General features: G+C 33.3%; 1 protein-coding gene across 2 annotated transcripts in view; it reads left to right on the forward strand.

Moving 5' to 3' along the window:
• LOC128993793 (melatonin receptor type 1B-like) overlaps positions 1 to 15727 on the forward strand; it is a 74442-nt gene continuing 58715 nt past the window's right edge. Inside the window, exons 1-2 of one of the 2 annotated variants that reach the window (XM_054417803.1) lie at positions 1 to 36; positions 9070 to 9127. The gene's annotated coding sequence lies outside the window, so the exon portion shown is untranslated. Of the gene's footprint in view, positions 156 to 9069; positions 9128 to 15727 lie in introns of both variants that reach the window. The other variant, XM_054417802.1, reaches the window with a different exon arrangement.

Here is a 15727-nt window from a genome sequence, read left to right on the forward strand (position 1 = left end):
GCCGGGATGACAGGAGGTGGCCGTCCCGACGTCCAAGTGAGTAGACTATGCATGCACCGTCCACGATCACATCTCTATCCAGGTCCTTGGAGGAATTAATACAATCAGCTGATTGTGGTTTTTTTTAAATGTAAATGCTCGTCAGCTGATTCAATGTAAATAATAGATTTAGGCTATAACCTTTGTTTTGAATAAAATTATGAATTTAATTGCGTTACCTATGTTTCAAAATGTTTTAGAACAAAATTAAGGTAGTTGAATTCTGTCTTTACAGCGTGTGCTGTTAAAATCTGATTTCTGTTGTATTCACATACTTTTACTAAACTAATTTGAAAAGTACTGATTGTTAACTTTAGAATCTTCTTGTCACCTCTAATATCACATAATAGGAAATTAAGGAGATAATATAGATTGTAGTAAATCCTGTAAGGGGGTTATGGTTGTTAAATGAGTGTTCTATTTGAATAGGAAATTTCGATCAGTTGGTCCATACAGAAGGAATGGACCTTGGTGTATAAAGTTCAGTGCTAAAACACAGTGAAAGAAAATAATTATAGTTTGCTAATCGAATCATTTTGGAAGGTGGATTATATTGAAAATGTAACAGGTTAAGGATGTTAAATAAGTGTGGAATATACTAGACTAGAGGATACGGTCACCGTGAAACAGAAACTAAGTGTCGAGCCCAAGATAGTTAAGTATAAAATAAAAACACAAAATTTCCATTGAGGACAAATTTCTACATAATTCATGATAATAATCTGAATAAAATTCTGAGTGATATTGTGTCTATTAGCAGAGGTCGACGTTGTCATAGGTGATGGTTAGCCTCCTAATATCTGATAAGAACATCTGATCGCCTTGACCTATAAGTAATCTCGTTGTTGCCACTCGTCCACTGTCTGGCGAGTTTTAACCTTCAATTTCGAGCAATATACCTATCAACTCATTATTGTTTCCGTTTTATTCGCAGTAGTCGCAAAATTGGGGTTCGGCTCACAATCATTACAAGTTTTAAGGTTATACTGTAGATACCAATTCTTGTCATATTCCTTATCTATAATCTAACAGTGGAGTCTTAAGTGTTCTGTAAAATCATTAGCCTATAATATTTAGCCTATTTTCTTCCCATCACGTGTTCTAATAGATTATTAGCAAATCACTTCCCTACAAGACAGTGAGTGTTTTGGGTACGGATATTCAGCTGAGGGCCATAGGTGTACTGACCAAGACCAGCTTTTAATTTAGAAAGACTTTTTTTAAATCGAATGGCCAAGGACAGTTATAGTTTGAAATAGTATCAAGCTACTTACTTTTCTCAATACTGAACAATTAGTTGCATTTAAGAGAAGGTGTTAGAAAATCGTATAAATTTATATAAAACCGAAACTTCTTTCTTTCATTTTATTTGTTGATACATTAGTTAAATTTAAACGTTTTTCTTGTTGAACAAAAAGAGCAAATTTTTACAGGTTGTACATTCTAAATATTTGAAAATACAGTATATTCTAACTGGTTTTAATGCTAGTTTAGATACCATTGTGTGACTAGACCAGTTATATTAAATCTAGGCCGATAAGAATCAAAATTGTAAAAGTATGATATAATTCAAAATTTGAAAATTGTTTTGCATTTCATTTATGTGGTTGTTTGCCCTTGGATGCTAGGCCGAGCCCGGGATTGTTTTTCCACATTACATCAGGCTAGACCTAGGGGTTGCGGCATTATCACTTAGATAAAATCCATTGGTGATTTGGCAGGATTTGAACCCGGGACCTCTTGGACCGTAGTCTCGTCCTCTAACCACTAGACGCAATGGTTCAATATGTGGTTATGAAATACGGGTGGCGTCGTCCTGTAATCCAGCTACTAGGAGGTCACGAATTGTGGACATTTATAGGGATGCACTGTGGATGCGATGCTCCCTGGTGTGGATTAACGTCCACGCTAGTGAGTACTACGACTATCCGCAGTACTATCCTAATAATTAGACCAATTCGTTAATTACAAGGAAAAATGTGGTTCGGATTCCACAATAAACTGTAAATCCCTTAGTTGCCATTAGCTGTATGGCCTATTAATTAACAACTGTGTCTAAGGAACATGTCGGCCTTAGTCACTAACAAGACCACAAGATCGCGCCACTCATCCTTCACTCATATTTCGGTTAAAATACGCACATAGTGGCGTCCCCATCTTAAATAATTGATAATTGATAATTTACAGTAATTTATTTCAGTATCCCTATGGATTTTGTCATATAAAAACAATTACTTTCATTTCAACAGCAACATGAACATTGAGGTGTTGAAGAGTACTATATTGTGTGGAGAGAACCGTCTCCAGCCCGCAAAATTTCCAAATGAAACGTCACAAGAATTCAAAACAATGTTATAAAAATACCACCACACATTTTGTAAAACTGTCAACTCTGGAGCGCACGTTTAAATCTCTTTCTTTATTAATAGTCCAGGCAACGAAAGGATATAGAGGGAAATTTTTGGAACACAATTTCTGACTTCGTAACTTTGTTTAGTATAGTTAGGAGGTTAACATACCAAAAGTCCCCGCCTCTAGCCCTTGTGCTGTGGGGGAGGGGGGGGCTTGAAGGTACCATTTTTCGGTTTTTTGCTAATATCTCGGAAACCATGCGTCCAAGCGAAATTATGCTATTATACAAAATGAAAGCTTATTAAATTTCCAGCAAGTTTGTAATTTACCATTTTTTGATATCTTGTATAGTTGTTGTGTTATTTGCTATCAAAAGTTTGTAAATTTGGAAAAATACATTTTTTCTCATGTTTTTTGTTCTTTTTGACAAGTTGCCTCTCAGACTATGCACCCAAAAAATAAATGCTGGGATAGGGGTGTAGAGAATTAAATTCCCTTCAATAATATATATGACTTTACTAGTTTACCTCCTTCCGTTCAGATTTTAAATCAAATTAACCGTCAGTATAAAAAAAATTAAATTTAATTAAAATTTAAGAAAATTAAAATCTAGTGTTGAGCAAGGAATTTGAAGTCTTGCAACAGCTGTTGACTACTTAATATTTCAGTTTATCACCTTACAAAGTCAAATAATTGGTTGGTATATTCACTATCATGTATCTAAGGTAAGTGATGGGCGTCTAAAAATAGCACAGATACACTATAGAAAATATATACTTGTGGGCTGCCTAACCAGCTTCCTCACACTTGATGATCTAGCTAGACTATTGTAATGGGAAAATATGGTGCTATAACCATGTTTAGGCATATAAGAGTGTCTATATGACACTGGAAACCAATCACAACCATAAAATTGAAACCAAGACAATTGACATGTTTAAGTAGGAATTAACTTAAAACATTACATTAGTGAATAGCCTTAGCCTACTATTGAATCAATTCAGCCTTGCTATCTTAGTTTGGAAAGGACTACCATCCTCATAATCGTTTTTATCCTCAATTCTCTAAGAAAGAAGGTAAGGGACATCTTTTTCTGGGCCCAATAAACTATCTTAACAAGGATTAGATGATATTTTGAACGCGATTCTACTGGATGTGACAAAAAATCTTCAGCATTTGAGAAAAGCAAAGTTGCTTATGCGAAGTTGTATCTGAATTCCCCAGTGGCCCAAAATGCACAATCGGTCTTTCACACCCCCTCTCCAACACCACCCAAATACAAAAGATAGGGAAAATGTACATCTTTATTTGATATGGGCTTCAGCGAGAGAGGTATCGTGCACTTCAACTTCAATTCATACAGGTAGAAGTCAATTTTTGAATCGATGGTCTCCATCAAGCCTAATATCTCTTGTCTTCCTCCGACTGATGGTGCTTTCAAACATCGTTTCCTATCATGTACATTCTGAAAGGTTCAGCTGTGGCTGGGAAATAACCTGCCTTCTCTTATGTAAGAGTGGAAAAGAATAATAAAAACTCTGTAGTAACAGAGTACACTCAGCATGAAACTACACTGAAGGATATCCTCAAAATTGTTTTCTGCCTATGCACATAAAACTGTACTCGTGCAAAATCAGGTAGCAAAAAAGCAAGCCTAAAATAAGTATGCCAAAAATTTCAAAATGTTGTCCCTGGGAAAGATGACTAAGAATATGAAGAAAAACAGTATACCTGGAGAAAAAAATATAAAAATTATGAGGATGGTAGTCCTTATTAAACTAAGATAGCAAGGGATAGAACGGTAGGCTACTTACTGATGTAATTTTTTATATTAATTAATTCAAATATGTAATTATTTATCTTTGTTAAAATTGAATGGTTGAGATTGGTTTTCAGTGTCATATAGACACTTTTATATGCATTAACATGGTTATAACACCATATTTTCCCATTACAATAGACTAGCTAGATCATCAAGTGTGAGGAAGCTGGTTAGGCAGCCCACAAGTATATATTTTCTATAGGGTATCTGTGCCATTTTTAGACGCCCATCACTTACCTTAGATACATGATAGTGAATATACCAACCAATTATTTGACTTTGTAAGGTGATAAACTAAAATATTAAGTAGTCAACAGCTGTTGCAAGACTTCAAATTCCTTGCTCAACACTAGATTTTAATTTTCTTAAATTTTAATTAAATTTAATTTTTTTTTTCTGACGGTTAATTTGATTTAAAATCTGAACGGAAGGAGGTAAACTAGTAAAGTCATATATATTATTGAAGGGAATTTAATTCTCTACACCCCTATCCCAGCATTTATTTTTTGGGTGCATAGTCTGAGAGGCAACTTGTCAAAAAGAACAAAAAACATGAGAAAAAATGTATTTTTCCAAATTTACAAACTTTTGATAGCAAATAACACAACAACTATACAAGATATCAAAAAATGGTAAATTACAAACTTGCTGGAAATTTAATAAGCTTTCATTTTGTATAATAGCATAATTTCGCTTGGACGCATGGTTTCCGAGATATTAGCAAAAAACCGAAAAATGGTACCTTCAAGCCCCCCCCTCCCCCACAGCACAAGGGCTAGAGGCGGGGACTTTTGGTATGTTAACCTCCTAACTATACTAAACAAAGTTACGAAGTCAGAAATTGTGTTCCAAACATTTCCCTCTATACCCTTTTTTTAGCATTCGTTGCCTGGACTATAAAGCAAGCGTGTCCAGAACAATTTGGCGTTTTAGTAGACTGGCGCTTTGCCTGAAATTTATTACACCTGTCATGAGGTTTTTAGGACATCTCAGTCGCGGTTGTTGTATTTCTTACGACGTTTGATTAGTCTGCTTTTATCTTTTTTATATGTTTTAATTTATGTTACAACAGAAATGAATTAATATAAAGCTTTAAATATATCACTTAGCCTTTTCTTTGGTATTTGGCATTTTTCGTATACGGGTATTATAATTCTTTTATTGTTTCACAACAGAAGTTCAAAATGTCAATTATTGTATTTTAAAGTTATGTCACTTGGCATGATTATGTATTTTTTATCTCATACAGTTTTGTGTAAATAAATAATTCACACTGTAAATTAATAAAAAATCCTTCTGAAATTCTGAAGGAGAACCATGTGGTTAAAGTTCGACTGTTATTACACAACAACAAAATCCAATCTTGGAAATTGCTATCCAATATTTGGTTATCGTGTACAACAATATTTACCTTTTATTGTTAAGCATATCTCATTCTTGAATTTACCTGATTAAGTATGTTATTAGTTTATTCCGTGGAACAAAATTATGAAGAAAATAAATTTTACTGTGTAGTTTTGTATTTAATTACACTAAAGTCAATGATCATTGAAAAAAATATTCAAAGATCAATAATTTCTAATATTTGAATAATAGTTTGAACTAGGCAACCATTATTTTTTTTCAATCATTTCACTTCATTTTCAAATCATTTTAAGAATGGGTTGGTTTATTTCGAATTATAACAAAGAAATTAAATTTTAATTTTGTGAGTTAAGAAAAATAACGCAATACGGGCCAACAATATGTTTCTTTTCCTCTTTTAATTTTCGACCTCGGTTTTGCCTCTATTGTTGAACTCATGACGAAATGTACTATTTTACCATATAACATGATCAATGGCATTTTTATTTATAAGAAAGTAATGGAGAATTATTAGTTATAGTCGAGCACATCTTACATGAATAAAAAGTTGATTGTAAAATAACCAAAAGTGAAGAGAATGAGTTATCGATTTTGGTTTATTTTTGTAGGATGGTTAGTGGTGTCCTTACTTTGAATATGGAATTCAATATGATCGTAACATACCAAACTGTTATACCTGAGTTATTGGGAGTTTCTCTTATAGGCTTAATAATATAAACAAATAGGATAACTAATGAAGGTTAACTATGTACAACATTTTTGTTTTGTAAATTAGTTATAGGCCTATATAATAACACATTACTACGAAAAACATAGTTTATAAACCGAGTTAAAAATGTCTTATCAACACTAACTCATCATCAAAAAATATTCTTGAACTCGTTTCGACAAGGGTCACTTTAGACCAACAAAATTATAACATATTCGTTGTTAAAAACAATGATAAATAGTTCACAGGTACTAGACAATACAACTTTATTAGTAATCTTAGAAAAATTATTGTTGGCTGAACAATATTCTAGATGTTAATTGTTTTACTTTTAAGATATTTAAAATTATTGTAAGCATGTGAAACGCTGAAACAGGACGGCTTTTCCATTAGAGTGATGTAATTAACTTTAGTTTTAGTACTTCCATTATCTCTAAAAGTTGTTTATATCTAATGCAGTTACAGCATCCTTCTTCATTCATTTTTTATTACTGTCATTTAGTTGCTTTGAGTTTTAAAGTTGTGGAGGATAAATATTTTAATATGAGGTGAACACAAATTGTATTTTGTCATAACATTATTTTCGAAAAGAGATCTGAATACGTAGATGTCTTGGGTTCGTGTCCTGGTGCTAGTTATCGGTATAGTAAGTTAACTGTACCAGCTCACCACTAGTTGAGCGAAGCTCACTTCCCCTCACTTTGTAACTTCTTTGTAAGAGCATCAGAATGTAATTGCTTGACCAATTGATATGAAATTTGGCCAACAGCTAAAGAATACTGAGCACAATGTTTTGGTAAAAAATATTTGCGAATTTCCTTCTGGATTTTATTTTACGGGTCACGCAATTTTGTCTTGTTATATTAATGTAAGTTGAAAGAAAAATTATATTGGGCTTATGACATATGGGTTTATCTCGTTTCATTTAAATAAGATAAACATATGTTAATTGTTTGTAACTGTTTTGTTTACATTTCAATGTTTACTTTCATCCTAGGTTAAAGTTGGAATGTAACAGTTTATCAATGGAAGTAACAGTTTTGCTATATTTGTTTTGAGCATGCCTCAAAGGCCCAACGTAATATTGGTCGTCGCACCAATAATGCAAATATTGTAAGAGAGTGGCGTAGTGAACAAGAAGAACCAGATGAAGCAGTGGCGGAAGAAGCTGATAATGATAGGCAGTTAGCTAATCAATTCCAACATGAATTAGATGCACAAAAATTTTACACTTGCATTAACTGTCATCGGCAACAACTAACAGCTTCAAACCAATCACCGATTTGTTCGCGTTGTCGTTCAAATGCAACTAAATTCACGGCGTTAAATAATATGGATGTGTCAAGTGTCCCGAACGAATTAACTGACCTGACGATTGTAGAACAAATGTTGATTGCACGAGTACATCCTGCTATGCCCATTTACAAAGTACAAGCAAATGGTCAGGATGGCCAGTTTCACTACAAAGGTACAGTATGAACTATCAGATAAATATGTCATTCTTTAGAACTTAAATAATATCGGGCAAACAAACGGTGAATCTGTTGAAAGGGAACATATTGTAGGGTGTTAGCTGCTTTAGCCATTGACAATCTTTAAATAATGCTTCGCTCATTTATGCGTCTAAAGTGTAACGGCAGACCACCCTAGTTTACAAAATACGTCTCCAGCTCATGCGTGAGGCACATGAGCACGGGTAAAACAAATTCCTATAGAATTTAAAGATAAATATGCTTACAATACGTATACAATTCATAAACAGACACTTCAATGCAACATGTTTTAGTGTATCGGAACAATATACGATTTAGAATCTGAAGTAAGTGTCCTAGATTTTATAAACAGCCAGGAAACATTTGCAGCTGTGAGTTGGATTCAATCTTATCAAATCAAATCGCATCCCTACAATTCAATTCTGATATTTCATTTCATATAAACAAAGTATAGTTTAAAAGTCGGTAATCTATATAAAAAGGCGACAACAGCACACTTTTTCGATGGCTTAATACAAAAACGTTCATTTTTATTTTTAAATGTTCACAACTTCCCATTTTGATTAAATTTGGTATGTGGGTACTAATCTTTGGAATGAGTTTTATTTACCTATTTATTTTTTTTATTAATAATGGCAATTTTTCTATAAAACGGGATTTAAAAAAATAACAGCCCGATCGATTTTAATTAATGTTTAGTATGAAACAGCCTGTTTTTTCTAAACGAACTGGTACAACCCCCATTGCTGTAAACTTTGCGGTTCATAGCTATTTCAACTATTGTGATTTTTCAATAAAAACCTATAATATTATAACAGAACATTTGGATAAGAAAATCGCTAGACCAATTTTTATTAAAATTTATATGATATAGTCCTTCTAACTCTAAACAAAATGGTCCCCTTTTGCTGTAAAAATACGGTGGCAAAGCTATTGCAACGTTGTGACTTTCCCCATAAAATATCATAGTCACTCCCACCGCTTACCCATGATAAGTGTTGTTGACAAGCTAATGGGAGAAAATATTACTGTGTCAGATTTCTGACTAATTTATTTGATTCCGTTATTTCAAAATTAATGTAGAGTCAAACAAATATTGTTTATAACATGGATAAAAAGTATCTTGCTTCTCTTGCTCATTGTCCAACATTGTCTTAACTTCTGTCGTACAACTTAAGAAAAGATTTACTATAGGCCTCACCGATTAAATATACTTTTGAACAGTAGATTTTGTATTATCAAATAAGTAATTGTATCCAAACGGATGTTTTATAACTTGTATTTTTCAGGAGAGGGATGAAAGGAGAAGGTACAATATTGCAACACCCGTCGCCTAAAGACCTAAAGGTAAGGAACTCATTATGTATGAAAATATAAAGTTTATTGAATAGGTAGTGAATTATTTTAATTTACTTCAAGACGGCAATATAAGTTTTGTTAAGTAGTTTTGCTTGTAAAGATTATGTAAATAAATAAAGTAAACCCCGATTTTTTGTAATGCGTTGATCTTTGTTTGGCTACGTATGGGTAAAAGTGACAAATTTCTCACACAAATTAGAATATCCCACTGTCTCCGAAATCTGTTTTTCGTAAAACAAAATTTTCTAAGTTGGAATGTTCATTCCTACCTGATGTTATTTGTATGGCTCCGGTGGGATGTCTTCTAGTACAATATTTTCTTTCATCGTCATTCGAATCTCAAATCTGAAAGTTTTATTTGTGATAGTGAAATATAATAATTGATTTATATAGTCTCAGTAGATGTGTGTTTCTTTAGCCTGGATGGACTCTTTACTAATTGTTTTCATTATTTGGATCCCCAACGAAGTAGGGAGTTGCCAGCTAGTCTTTCTCTAATGTAGTTTAGTCATAGGAAGGAGTTGAGAGTTTATCTAATGATCGGATGGGAATACTCGAGCGGGGTCAGGTTAATGGAATGACAAGCAAAGCTACTCTGGAGAGTTTCCTTTATTGTCTTGACTGGTTTGTAGCTTAGTCTCAGCTCACCAACTTCGGAGAGCTCAACTTCGGTGTGCCGATGTATAATTCAAATTCGAAAAAGGCTCGGGCTGCAAAACAATAATTTAATATCGTTGTTTTAGCAAAACACAGAATGATAGCTGTAGGAATATTGTCCTCTTTATTTTATAAGTTTGATGCATTTGCGTATTTTGATTTGATTAAATGGTAGTTAATATAAGAGAAGTACAGATGAACGGAAATTATTTATGCCACGATAAAGGGCATGTCATAAATACCCCCATTACAGCAAACCTAAGCGAATTTCCATTTGCCTGAATTGGTTTTCATTTAAATATATTTAAATAACTTTAGGTTGAATAAGTACCTAGGTTTTCTGCTACAGGGAAGCTAATAAAGTGCGTTTCTAGTAAAATATTAATAGCTTATTATAAAATAAATAAAGATGTCAGTTTTGATCAAAATATATCCATAAACAAGCTAACTACAAAAATTTTAGAATATTCTCCATAACAATAACATAGGAATTCTAAATTTAATTTTTTTTTTAACCAATAACCGTACAAACATCCTTTATATAGGCTACTAAATTATTTGTTCTCCCCATTAATCCTGCCACCTATAGCCAACATTTTATTAAATTTAAAATATTCGAATAATCCACACATATTATAGAGTGTCACTGTCAAAATTATACTTTCTCTTTCTTAGCTATTGATGCTAATGATAGTTTACATGAAATAAAAGATGCCACAGTTGCATCCTACGATGTACATGGACTTACAACATGATGTGGCTGGCTTTTTTAAAAGTTGACGATTACAATAAATATCAATGCCTAACAGTGCACTCTGTCGAAGGTCCAATTTAAACTACATTTATTTCTAACATCTTTAAAATGGTAATGGAAATAAAAATTCTATCCATAGACATGGATAATACTTCCTCTTTTAGCCATACTTTGAAAAAATGAAGGAAACATAAAATACAGTACACCAATTTAAATAATGAAGTGCATAGCATAGCCTGTGTGGCTGGTATCATCTTATAGGGAGTATGAAAACTATTATTGAACAAATTAAAACAATTTATAGTTTCTACGATCTGAACACATCAAATAAATAGTACTTTTGTCTATGATAGTACGTAGTAAGATTTTAGTGCCAATAATGTTACCGTATCTTAACGAATGGAATACTGATTTAATCATGTTGTACGTGCGATCTTTAACAGTTTTCTTTGTGAGTTACTTTATCAGTATTCTATTTCTGATGCTTCGTGGTAATCTACCCACAGCACATGGCTGCTTAAAATAAACAATAATACAAACACGCAGTTAGCTTGTTTTCTCACTTGATAAATTGCTGGATAAAATGTATTTTTAAATATAACCTTGATACTAAAACTGTCCTTGGATTGAATAACACATAAAGAGCGTTTACTACTACAACTAGTCAATCTAAAGGTATTTCAAGCACCTCTAAACATACAGCGAGCGTATAGGCCTATTTAAGTTTTTAATTTTATAAAATGATAAACCAACTGATATATAGAAAACAATTTAATTGTTACTTCGCATGTAAATTAAAAGAGAATCGACTAAAGGGAAATGTCAATTTAAATACATTGGTATATTAAAATAAAGCAGTAATTTAAAGCATTCGCCAAGAAGTACCTGTTAGCACAGACTGACTGATGGAGAACCTGTTGATTTTGGCAAGGTTCCAGCTTAGAGACACGGTTAAAGTCAGCTGTTTAAGCCCTTACGTCACTGGAATATTTGGAATTTTCTCAGTTGACATTAACTTGGATATAAATTTTTTCCATGTTGTTTTGCGGTATAGATGCACTCCGGTAATAATCAACCAGTGTGTTTTGCCGAGTTGTACTCCGCAAAGAGACATTTTGCTCAAGAGAGAGTTTCTCCCAGAACCACTTATCTTTAAGATGTTTAACCTAATAGAAATGAAAGCTTTGAAGACTAATTCTATATTATACTTCCTACTGTGCTGATTAGCTAAAGCGTACTAAAGTTGCTGAAAAATATTATTTTTTTAAACATTCCAAAACAACATTTAAACAGCGGTATAGGGATGTAGACTTCATAATTTATGTACATAATCTGTTTGAGTAGGGTTAATACTGTAGATTGTGCTTCCCTTAAAAGCGCGTTCGTCAATTAATAAGGAACGTGGTAAATACTGTTAGTTGGTCTTGAAACGAATCACCACAAGTATGACAACAAGACTATTGTACTTAGTATTACCATGCTGTTAGTTTTCCGGGACCATTGTACTAGAGCGCTGGGCTTGGTTTGAATAACACTAATCACTAATAATATGAAACTGAATGATTCGGACGCAATCCGGTTTTTAGATTACATTTTTAGCGGGTGAGTTTCTTAAGCTCTAATGATTTTTATGCTTATGACGACGAGAACTGTACCCCTTTTTGAAACCTTCCTCTCCAAAAGCACATGTTCAATGGTTTCAGAGTGATTATAGAATTATTAAGTATTAAGATCAGATATAAAATACTCAAGAAATTACAAATTTCTTATGAAATTAAAAACGATCTCAAAGAAGCTTCATCGATCAAAGGGAAACAGTTTTCCAATAGTTACCTAACATTATTAGGAATAATAGCAGCTAAGTAGTGAAATTTGATAAAGTTCTACAGAGTAAACCCTGATAGATAGAAGGTAATGAAATTCTTTTCCGACTTCAACTTTTGGCTTGGATCTTATAACATAGATTAGCGTTACATTTGCCTTTATTATATTTTTGCTTTAGAAAAGGAGTTAAACTACTTTACGAGACTTATGGAGACGCTTCTTTTAATAGTTTTAGAAAAACAATTTAAACCCGAAATAAATGTGCATTTATCATTATTAACTCATGTAACACGATCTAAAAATCCCCAAAATCCCAATAATGAAAGAACTCTCTCTTTCTGCAGCACTCTGATTGGTCAATCGGTAGCCTCTATCACATAATCATTATTGACGTAGATAACGCAAAATCAAAATCACGTTTATATCCCTGAAATCCCAAATATGGGAAAAATTCCCGCACTATTGAACACCGGTTGGCTCCAGGTTGCCTCAATTGTGAACCACTAACACACCATCAGTATCGTGAAGACAAGCTCGAACTACAATAATATATCATTCTAATAAATCCCTGAAATCCCAAATATGGGAAGAATTCCCTGCTGCAGGACTCTGCTTGACTCAACCGGTAGCCACTATCACACTATCAGTATTGACCCGTTGCCAAGACAACGCGCGTCCAACATCTGTTTTGACGGAAAACGGTTTAAAATCTAAACTCTGATTAACTGTTGCAATACTGTAGAATTGGATACAGTGGAACCTGGATAGGAAGACCCTCGATAGCAAGTGGCCCTTGATAACAAGAATTTGGGTACCCATTATTTTATACTACCCTTATGTACATGTTATTGAAAACTTCGATAAGAAGTCAACCTTGATTATGCGTCTTATTTGATCATACCCATGAGAGTTTTTTAGCGAAGCTCTTTGAGACCGGACCTTGTGCAAACTATGTAATCAACTAAATTAATAATGGCTAACATAATTTAATCCAAACATTCTAGGTTTATTTTGACAAACAATGTTATTAAACAAACAAATTCAAGTTGATAATGTCTATACAATTTAAAACCAACATAATGTTTTTTTCCTACAGTTACCTAACAATGTACATGTTCTCTCACTGATTTAAGAAAGCAAAGTGGCCAATTCGCTCATCAGTGAGAACATTGTCTCACTCTAATTACTTTGTCTCACTCCAGATTTGCAACGTGAAGGCACGAAATAGTGAGCGCGTAACATGCAGGCAACGTCGTATGCGCGCGAAATTCGTTGGCAGCACTGGCTGTAAATCAGCTGGTCAGCTGTTGTACTGTTGTATTTGTCACTTCACATTAAATTTTATATTAAAAGTTCACTTCGGTGTAAAAATAGGTTATGTTTCTTCACCAATTTATTTGTTTTGTGGTTACTGTAGGAAAAGTATAATGTGCAACTCGAGTTCAAAGTACAATTGCCTCACTCGAGAAACCATTCCTCACTCGCCTACGGCTCGTGAGTAAGGATTTCTCTCGAGTGAGTCAATTGCTCACTTTTCTCACTAGTTGCACAAATAACTATAGCATTAGCCTTTTGAGTTTCCATTATGGTACGAGATAACAACGTGGATGTAAACAATGAATCATGGTATATGATGTTTGTTAGGTTATTAGCAAACTAATACAATCTAAATACAGCACAAAGAAAAATCCACTCAGGTGACAACCTTTGATCAAATAATACAGAGCAATTATAACAGGGCATTTGGAAACAACCGCTGTACTTAAAAGGCACACTCATGGTGGAAGGAAAATGTAGTTACTCCATTGTCATACAAAAGGATGCGTATTTTCATGTAATTCAGTGTATAGCTATATATTATTTAAAAAAATTGGTCAGTATTAGAATAAGCAGGTGTAGGCCTATACAACAAAACTTAATTATGGTCTTATTATTAAGTAAGAACAAAAATGTAACTTACAAGTTTACTGTTTCAACACCATTGTTAGGTTAAATATAAAACATCGATTAACACATTATGTAGCACAGTATAATTTAACACGGACAGGTAAAATAATTTGATTATCAAATGACTCACATTTTCAATTGTTTCAACAAGTTTCAAGCATGGCTGCAATTGTGGCTGCAATTATGAGTTGTCGAACCTCTACAACAGCAGCATAAGCAGGAGCAACAAAGACAGAAAAAGATGCAGATCGCAACGCATATAATCATAGGCAGAGTCGGGACGATGATGATAGGTTCCATAGTTGAATCCTCCTCAAAAATTCTTGTAAAGGAATATTTTTCTCTGTCTTCCACAATTTTGACTTCGTTACTTTTACTGCGTTGGCTCAAACTTCGTGTTTTCCCTAGAGTATCGGTTCACGTGAAATTTTGATTTTGCTATTGGCATCGTTTCCGTGGAAACGGAGACAACTCCTGAGCTAACGTTCAACATTCCAACGTGACGCTTGTTACAAACCAAACTTGTTTTGCCAAGAGAGGCGCTTGCCAGAATGTTCTAACTGAATCAATAAGTGAGACACTTGGTTTGAGCGCTCTCCGTCTGTGATGCATCGAGATAAGTTCAACTGGGTTACGGGTAAAGGATTTAACAACTTTATCTTGCACCGGGATTGAAGAATATTACCTATTCATCTACAAATATCGTAAAGTAAGACTGGGTGGACAATAATCTTTCGATTAGACATATTTTTCTAGCAAGAGAAAAAATTATTACTTGATTCATTTCATGTAATAATACGATATAAACCCCTACGCATACCTTTACAGGTTTCCTTGGTTTCTAATTATATCAGGTTTAAAGCATTATCACTTTATTTCAAGTAACATCGTTCGTTATAACGGTCTAAAACACACACTATCACAAGAATTACATTAATTAGGGATATTATCATTAGCCTATAAAAAATTGGCAAAATTGGTTGGAAATCTAAAGTATTTGATTAACCCTGGAGGGACGAAATAAGTAATGATTAAACAACTTTTATCTTGCCCGAGGTTTGACGAAAATCATTATTTTAGCTATCTATATTACAATTTCTTAATTACCAATAGGCGCGTTGGTGATGTTATAGATCAATCTGCATAATATGAGATTGCATAAATATTGTAATGAAGTGCTTATTCAAAAACTTGTCGGCGTAGGTGTAGCTTTAAATATTAAAAATACGACATGTATATATACGAAGTGTCTTCGATTGGGCCTAAATGATGGTAAAAATCAATTGTCATCGCAACACATTTTATAAAATATTTATCATCTTGATATAATTTATTGTTCAAAGTATAAGTGTAAATTTACCTAGACGTTTTGGAAAACAAGTTTTGTTATATTAGTTCATTATAAC

The sequence above is a fragment of the Macrosteles quadrilineatus genome, unplaced genomic scaffold, assembly GCF_028750875.1.
Source record: "Macrosteles quadrilineatus isolate MER2022 unplaced genomic scaffold, UCM_ALF_1.0 Scaffold_5__1_contigs__length_97177068, whole genome shotgun sequence".
Lineage (NCBI taxonomy): Eukaryota > Metazoa > Arthropoda > Insecta > Hemiptera > Cicadellidae > Macrosteles > Macrosteles quadrilineatus.